General features: G+C 39.9%; 1 long non-coding RNA gene across 1 annotated transcript; it reads right to left on the reverse strand.

Moving 5' to 3' along the window:
- Window positions 1-1436: 1436 nt before the first annotated feature.
- Window positions 1437-8988, reverse strand: LOC145719572 (uncharacterized). The gene is made up of 2 exons (XR_014142469.1): window positions 6441-8988; window positions 1437-5769 (listed from the first exon to the last, which is right to left on the reverse strand). It is a non-coding gene; the product is annotated as an uncharacterized LOC145719572 (long non-coding RNA).
- Between the last annotated feature and the right edge of the window lie 66 nt (window positions 8989-9054).

A 9054-nucleotide genomic window follows, 5' to 3' on the forward strand; every position in this document is an offset into this window, starting at 1 on the left:
TGCAAGAAGATTTTTTAGGCTTTCTTTGTACTGCAGGTCTAGATCCAGTTTCCTACATATAATTATATTTGTTATAATGACTTTGTGCACTGAGATATCTCCAGATATTCTGCACTAGCAGGATTTCTGACAGTGATCTTGCAAATATCCTCATCCAAAAAGGTTCAAAATGCATTAGTGTATCTAAACCCTCACACACACCAATGCACAAAGACCAGGAAAAAAACAAAAACAAACAAAACAAAAAAGGAGTGTCAAGCACTTGGGAATCAACAAAGAACATTAGTGATAATCAGGATTAATTTTGAGGAAAATGACACTGTTGGGGTTTTAGAAAGAATAAACAACCGGCATAATGAAATATTTGCAATATTTTTTTCATCTTCTGTGAAGGGACTTGTTTTCCCAACAAGATGTGAGTATCTGTTACATAAATAAATGTAAGTCTTATAATTACAATAGGGAGGAAAACTTCACTCTATGGTTTAATTTTCTCTTTCCAAACCCCCTTTTTTTTTTTTTTACATATCCATTTATTTTTATATTATTATTGGTATTCTAGATATTATAATGTACTTCAAGTAATCAGTCTGACTTCAAAAAATTCTATTTTGCCAATTAATAATAGTCTTACAATGATATACATTTAGTTATCATCTTTCTGCCTTGTGTTCTCTTGTTTTCATGTAGTTTACCCTAAAATATGCTATAAATACCATATCACATTATTAACACTTAGTCAATAGTCTTTGTTTTTTGACTGATATGGTTCCCAATGTCCTCAGTTCTTCAAGCTGTTGGTTGTTGCTGAAAGCCTGATGATCTTAAATAAGTTTATTTTATCTGCACATGTATCTTTGGCTGCTCCAATTAAATACGATTTAACTCACTATCGGTAATTGGTTTTATTTATTTGGCTAACACTGGAGTCACTCTGACACACTTTGGTTACAGCCTCACTTGAATTTTTTTATTTCTGTGAAGAAATTCTGCTGTAACAAAATACTCCATGTTCAATATTCTAATTTCCTGACCTCTGCTTTCCTGTGAGCTGGGAATACTGTGAGTGCTCAGGATGGTAATGCATTCACATTATGATGCACAGCTGTTGCATGGCGGCATCATAAACACGACGATCTGCCATCTGACTTTGTAAAATAGTCCACGTTTTCACAGTGTTAAAAAGCATTGGCATTCAAAGTCCACTTTTATAGGCTCTGGTCATTTTTTAAAAAAATGTCACAGGACGGTGATGTGCGGGGATGTGTGGCACTTGAAACACGGTCAAATTATAAACGCGTCACTGCTATTTGTAGCCCACCGAGTGCCCACTCAAAGCAATCAGAGCACCACCTCAGTCTCTACTGCAACTCCGTGAACGTCTCTGCTCTTGTAGCATCAAAGTGCACAGACGGTACAGAAATAAGTGAGCATGGTTGTGTGCCAATAAAACTTTATTTACGGACACTGAAATTTAAATTTTTTATAATTTTTACATGTCACAATATATAATTCTTTTTTTAAAACCATTTAAAAATAAATATGAAAAAAATTAAACATTCTAGGCAAAAACAGGAAGTAGGAGGAAAAAACCAACAGGAAGTGGGCCAGATCTGGACCATGGGCTATCGTGTGCAGATTAGGCAGTCTATTCTAGAGTTTTACAAAACAATGATTTGGCTTTTAGTAAGGTATGTTCAACTTGAAAATCATACCAGAGAAAACTTGTAATATTTTTTTTTAAAGATTTATTTATTTTAGAGAGAGAATGCACGCATGCAAGCGGGGGCAGGGGCAGAGGAAGAAGGACAAGCAGACTCCACGCTGAGTGCGGAACCCCATGTCAGGCTCAGTTCACAACCCTGAGATCATGACCTATCTTTAACTGACTGAGCCACCCAGGTGCCCCAAGAAGACTTGTAGTATTAAACATATCAACTTCCAAAGTAATGTTTTTATTCAAAAGGTATTAATAATGTTATTTCATAAAAGTATGTCCATGTTGGGGCTAGACTGGGGTAGGAAGTATATGCTACAAAAAAGTATTACCGAATTATTGAGTTAGGCAGGGGATTTAGGGCTGAAAAATACCGTGAAACTTACAACACTTTAATGAGGTATCATACTATCATCTGATGAGCTCATTTAATTAGAAAGATAATTACCTAATGATATAACTGGCCTCTTTAAAACACTTTCACCCAGGGGGCACCTGGGTGGTGCAGTCAGTTAAGTGACCAACTCTTGGTTTCGGCTCAGGTTATGATGATCTCAGGGTTGTGAGATCAAGCCCTGTGTTGGGATCTGGGCTCTGTGGGGAATCTGCTTAAGACTCTTTCTCTCCCCCTGCTCCTTCCCCCTGCGTTCACCCACACGCTCTCTAAAATAAATAAATCTTAAAACAAAACAAAACACTTTCACCCAGGATTTTATCCTACAGAAATACCCTCACGTGTCCAAAAAGAGTATATATTGCAGCAAAAACTGCCAACAACCATCCGTCATTAGGTCACTGGCTATATAAATTTTGATATGTTAATAATACATGGGAATACTAGGCAGCCAATTGAAAGAATGAAGAAAGAATACAAAGAATAAAGGCAAACAGAAGATAATGCAGCTAAAGACCTACTTGCATTCCCAATGCAGAGAAACTCTCATACATGTGCAGAATTATTCAAAGGAGCATTGTTTGCAACAGAAAAAATGGAAACAAACTTTATAACCAAACAGGAGAACAGACAGTGATATATTCACCCATGGAAATTTACACAGTAGTGAAAATGAATGAGCCATAGATACATGCATCCACATGGATGAAACCTCATGATGGGGAGGGAAAACAAATTGTAGACTATAGAAGGACGTCATTTCTCTCAAATTTAACAAGTGAAGAAACAGTCTGCATTATTCAGGAATACATCATACACATGTAGTAGAAGTATACACACAAACGGTAACCACAGACCTTAGGACAGAAGATATCAGGGAAGAACAACAGAATTGGCAAACCTTAAGCCAGACACACAGATACTCATTATATTATTATTTGTATTTTCTGTGCATCTGAAATGTTACAACCTTTTGGAATGTTCATCATCCATGCGTAATACATACGTACTTTGGTCAGTGAAAAGATGCAGAACAAAGGTTGTAGAACATGTTATCACTTGTGTGTGACTGTGTGTTTTTAAAGAATATACTCCTATCTTTTTGTTTCTGAACAGAATACGTCTGTCTGGACAGGACACAGATCCTTAAAGGAATTGCCACCGGGAAGCACTGGGTAGGGGGGAAAAGAAGAGCGAAGGAGACTTAAGTTTATGTTTTCAAATTTGCATCTGGTACCACGGGCCTGTACCCAGCTTTCCAAACAAGAAATTTAATTTTTGTCCTTGACCCAACGGCCTGGTAGGTCAGCATTGAAAGACAGGAAAGAAGGGGGAAAGGAAGGAAGAAATTACTGAAGAGTGACTAGAATTCCCAAATCCTGGCACAGGCCGAGACTTCCCAGGTCACGCCCCACGCGGCCCCCCTCCTGCCGCACCCTGACCGCGCGCCATCCATCCCGTCCTTCCAGTGTTTCTGTGACCAGGCTCTTCACCTCACAATGGGAACTACTAAGTGCCAAGGATAGAGCTTCCTTCTCACTGAGCTCGGCAGTATGGGAAATGCAGTGGGTCAGGACTCAAAGGCCACAGACTCTTAATGTTCTTACTCAGATTCAGATGTTCATGAGTAATGTCTCTCCGTTTGCTCTATTTTTTTTTTTTAATAATTTTCACCAGTTATGGCTGTTTCACTACGAGGAAGGTCTGTGAAGCTATTCCACTAACGCATACTTAAGGGAGCGGAATTTTTTATACTCAATTGAAAAAGATCATTTGCTGTTTGTTTCTGATGCACCTTTTCATTTTACAAGGTCCTAGGGTGGCTGATCCCCAAGTCCTCTTCCATTCTAAACATGTATGAGTTGATGTCTTAGATGGTCATTATCTTCAAATTACTGCAGATGGTCAATTTCCTATGCTTTCCTAATCTAGAACACAACAGTCTCAGAAACTAAATAATGGACAAGTAAAAGGGTTAATAGATGTCTTGAATAGGCAGCCAATTTTTTGTACATTTCTAGAAGTGAGCTAAGTTATATATATAACCCAAATATGAAAATAATGAAACTCATCTATCCACCAAAACCACGCAAAAATTAGTCAGGGTTATCACACAAGCCTTGTCGCAGAAACAATGACACCAAATGTGAAAACCGCTCCAGAGACAGTTTTCAGATTGTATCCATCCTGTGTACCTACAGTGTAAACTTACCAATATTCTCTTCTGCCTACTACTACGAAGAGCATCAACTTGTTTTAAGAAAAAGAAAACAGATCATCATTCACTGAGTCCACACCTATCCAGCAACAGGCCGCACATCGACTGCAGGAGATGGCCGAGGGCCATCGCCCCCTGCCTTCCCCATCCTGCTCCCCAACGCGCAGGACCACGCCGCGACACGGGACCGTGCCGCGACACGGCAAGGCTACGCAGTAAAGCACACGCAGTGTGGCAGGAAGAGCAGACAAGAGGGCCAGCTGCGGTGCTGAAGAGAAAATGAGAAAGCATTCATTAGGAGGAATATCAGGTGGAGAAAATGGCCAGAGACACAGCGGCACCTGAAAGCAAGGAGCATTAGAGGAACAAGAGTCTCAGGACGAGGCAAACTGAGAATCAAAGGAAACAAGATGTGAAAGTGGATGGAAGCTAGGGAATGTGATCATGGCAAGGTGTTAAGGTCTCTCCCCAGGCTAACATCATGGTAATGTGGACTTTGAGAAAGCTAACTGCAGGGGCTCTGGGCAAAGCCAACGAAAGGACGCAGGGAGAGGCAGACCTTCTCTGGCTCAGGCCCGGAGGCAGCGGCCTCTAGCAGCGTCCCAGGCCAGGTGACTACGTATCCCCAGACAGACGCAGTTCATGTTAATGGACGGTAAAAAGTGGGGTGGGTGTTCAGGGTGTCTCCCAAGGTTGGGCTTGGGCAACCAGGTGGACAAAACCACAGTGACCAGAAGATATGACCCTGGTACAGATGCTCAGAGCAGATGGCTGTGTGGCCACGTCAGAAAGCATCTCAAGGGGCTCCTGGGCGTTTGCCTTTGGCTCAGGCCATGATCTCAGGGTCCTGGGATGGAGCCCGCATCGGGCCCCCTGCTCAGCAGGGGGTCTGCTTCTCCCTCTTTCCCCTTCTCTTGCTTGTGCGCACTCTCTCTTTCTCTCTCTCAAATAAATAAAATCTTAAAAGAAAAAAAAAGAGAGAAAGCATCTCCATACAGACCTGAAGCTCAGTACGGAGGCAGGGGCTAAGAGCACAGAGATTCTAGCACACGGATGTTGCTGGGACCTTGCAAGTAGCTAAGGTCACCTGGTAAGAGTGCAGAAGGCAGCTGAAGGCGGATTATCTATTAGTGACTATCAACAATGAAACAGCAGGTGAGGAGAGAAAGAGGAATCAACAAATGAACCTTTGATCTGAAATCCTGGTTAGATAATAAAAGTATGTCCTGAAACATGAGAACACACACAACTTGGGAGGACAGTGGTAGTTGTAACCCTAAAGTGCTTAACATCCTACAAGAATTTAAAATTACTTTAGGAGTAAGTCCAGAAAAGTCAAGGACATTTTACTAGTTTAAAGTAGGAGGTATTACCTATTCTGAAATAACCATCTTCTAATCGTTTGTCTTTGGTTTCTTTGCTTATTTCCAAACCTTCACTCTAAAATAGAACAAAAACATTAACTTTATACAAATCATTACTTCTATTTAAAACAGATCTAATATATCTTAATAAACATAAAAGTGGTGTTTGTGGCACAACTATCTCTAAAAAAGAGAAAATGTCATCTCAGTCTTGAACCTTAAAGAGTTTATCAATACAAATATTCTTTTTTTAACTATCTGAAGCCATCAATCTCTCTCTCTATATTTGTGGTTAGAAAATTTAAATTTTAATTAATTTTAATAGGGTACTATTTTTATTAAAAATAAAAAACTGTGTTAACTTAAAAGAAATCTAAGCACTCCTTAAAGACCAGCAAATTAATTTTGTGTATTAAACAACAAGCATTAAAGCCACATGGGATTTCGGGACTCAAACTATACACAGCAGTTAAGCATTAAAGTAAAATGATGATTCACTTATCTTCCTAGTATGAACTTCCAAGATATTTTCCACCAGGAAACAAAATGGAGGCTCTTTCTATGAATAAGACAGATGGAACAATACACTAAGTGTTCCCCATTTAAAAAAAAAAAAAATTTAACCTTGCTCCCACTAAGGTCCTGCGATCATGAGAATTTTCTTCCACCTCATAAACAAGAATAACCTCAAACCAAGTCCCCTGGTCTTCGTTCTTTAGAAAAATTAGGGGGAAAAAATAGGCATACCTTAAAAGGCAAAACTTCCACAGTTGTGTTTAGCAGAATATCTCCTGGATGTTCTTGGTTGCCGCTGTGGAACAAATAACTGAAAAGACGAACATAAAAATAAAAGTATGAGTCAGATTAGACTTCGCGGAGATTCAGGAAAACGGCTTTACCTCAGAGCGAGCGTTCTAAATGAGACTCTGACTGCAGGGCAGACAGCACGGGGGGCTCATATCAAGGGCACATTATGTATTCTGAATAGTTGCAGGAAACTTGAAAACTTAAGGATGCAACCCTTAGGTGATGTGTTAATTCCTTCCATCAGAAGGGGCATGTTTGTTGCTTAATGTAATAATGTATTTAACAGATTTTTTTAAAAAGGACAGTTTTAGGCTGTGGTTTACACTGTTTTAAATATAGACACCTCTCAAGAAGAATAATCAAAGCTGCAGCATCTATATAATATTACTACTGTATCTTGTATCAGAGAAAATTTTCGCCAGGACAGCCATGAGCCATGGCAAGCTCAAAGACTAGTTTTATCCGATACAAATAGTTTTCGTATTCGTAGCCTGAGAATAAATTAACCAATTCCAAATATCTGAATCATTCCACTTATCACCATGAACAAACATTTGAAAAACAACTATGATCAATCTAAAATACTCTCTGGGTATGAGGATAATGTCCTCAGGTTCTGATACCCTGAAAACTAGTGTGGGTATGTAAGTGTGTGTTGTGGCGGAGGGGGGGAGAGGGGGCACGTGAGGGGAGGGGAGGTGTAAAAACCAGACAAGGCATGCAAAGCATATCTAAATCTAAACTGAAAACTTGAGTTCAGCTAAGTTAAATGGTTAAAAGTTTCAACTTAGAAAGACCTGGATCCAAATCCTGGGTCTCTCATTTAATAGAATTCTCACCTTTAGCAAGTTACATTAGCTTCCTGAGCCTGAGTTTCCTCTCGACAGTACAGAGATTCCCACCTACCTCACATGACTGTAGCAAGGGGTTTATGAGAACTGACAGTAGCTTGTGTATTAAAAGTACTCAGCAAGGAGCAGTTAGAGTGTGCTTATGATACAGTATGGTATTAGTGGGCAAAAATCACCTGTGATGAAGACCTGATTTTCAAATCTTGCACAGGGAAGGGCACCCTCTAAGATTAGCTCCCTCTAAGCTACACCCAAAATTAATTCCAACATTTTCAGATGAAAGACACCTTTTTTCAAAAGACATCTTTGACTTGGAATGCTGCTTCCTGTAACTCTGGGCCCCTCATGACCTCAGCTAAAGATGCGACAATACAAGCCAGGGGAAGCCCCTGTTCAGAAAAGAACGATGGACAGAATCTGTCGTTTAGACAGACTGATTCAGGTGTTTACTATGTGATTATAGTGGAAAACTCAACACAATCTACAAAGTTTAATATCAGAAGAAGTAAATGATGGTACAGCCAGGCAATGGGGATACTGTGCAACTATTAAAATGTTTATGAATCACTTACGACAAATTATGATGGAAAATAGGACCTAAAATTACATACAGACCATAATGGCTTTCAAAGTAGAAAGTGCACAGAATTACCAAAAAAAAAAAAAAAAGTGCCAATATGGTCACAATGGTGTCGCTGGGGTTGTGATTTTTTCCTCATTTTTCATATTTTAAAATTTTTGTGTAATCAAATCATATCATGTTATATAGTCAGAAAATATTTTCCCTAACACTCAATTTCTGTATTGATAAATACAACTTCTGCTTTTTCCCCCTCTCAGCAAGTAAGTTATTGTGCAAGTCAAAAGTGATCCCTTTTCTGTATTCTAGGCAGGGTGGGTCTCTCCGTGAACTCTAAGAAAACTCAGAGGTCCCATGTTTTTAAAAGAATTGTGTTTTACTAGAAATGGGTCCTCAGTAGGGTCACGTAAATATTACTTTACAGAAGTTTATTGCAAATATATTGGTTAAGAAATCTGATCTCCAATATAGGAGTTCTTTAGCAGATCCTTTGCTGGCACAATTTTAACTTGCAAAAAATAAACCAACAGATGTGGCCTGAGACTATTCTGATTTATGGAGGTGAAAAACGGTTTCCAATTGTATGATGACTCTTTGTTTAAAATTCTTTGAGTGCAGTTGCCACACAAGGTTACGCTGGTTTCAGGCGTACAACAGAGTGACCCGCCATCTACGTTGGTCTGTGCTCACAGGCGCAGCTCCCATCTGTCACCATACGGTACCATTACGCTATCACGGACTACATTCCCCGTGCTGGGCCTGTTACTCCAGCAACTCACTCATTCCCGAACTGGAAGCCTGTGCCCCACCCCCCCCGTTCCCCTCCCCTCTGGCCACCAGTTTCTGTATTCACAGGTCTGATTCTGCTTTTTGTTTACTTGTGGGGTTTTTTTAATTGTTATGTTAATCCCCATACATTACATCATTAGTTTTAGAGGAAGTGTTCCATGATTCATTGTTTGTGCATAACACCCAGTGCTCCATGCAGAATGTGCCCTCCTCAATACCCATCACCAGGCTAACCCATCCTCCCACCCCCCTCCCCTCTAGAACCCTCAGTTTGTTTTTCAGAGTCCATCGTCTCTCATGTTTCATCTACCCTTCCGATTTCCCCCGCTTCATT

This window comes from Leptonychotes weddellii, unplaced genomic scaffold (assembly GCF_054177405.1).
Source record: "Leptonychotes weddellii isolate Sample4059 unplaced genomic scaffold, ASM5417740v2 HiC_scaffold_5305, whole genome shotgun sequence".
Lineage (NCBI taxonomy): Eukaryota > Metazoa > Chordata > Mammalia > Carnivora > Phocidae > Leptonychotes > Leptonychotes weddellii.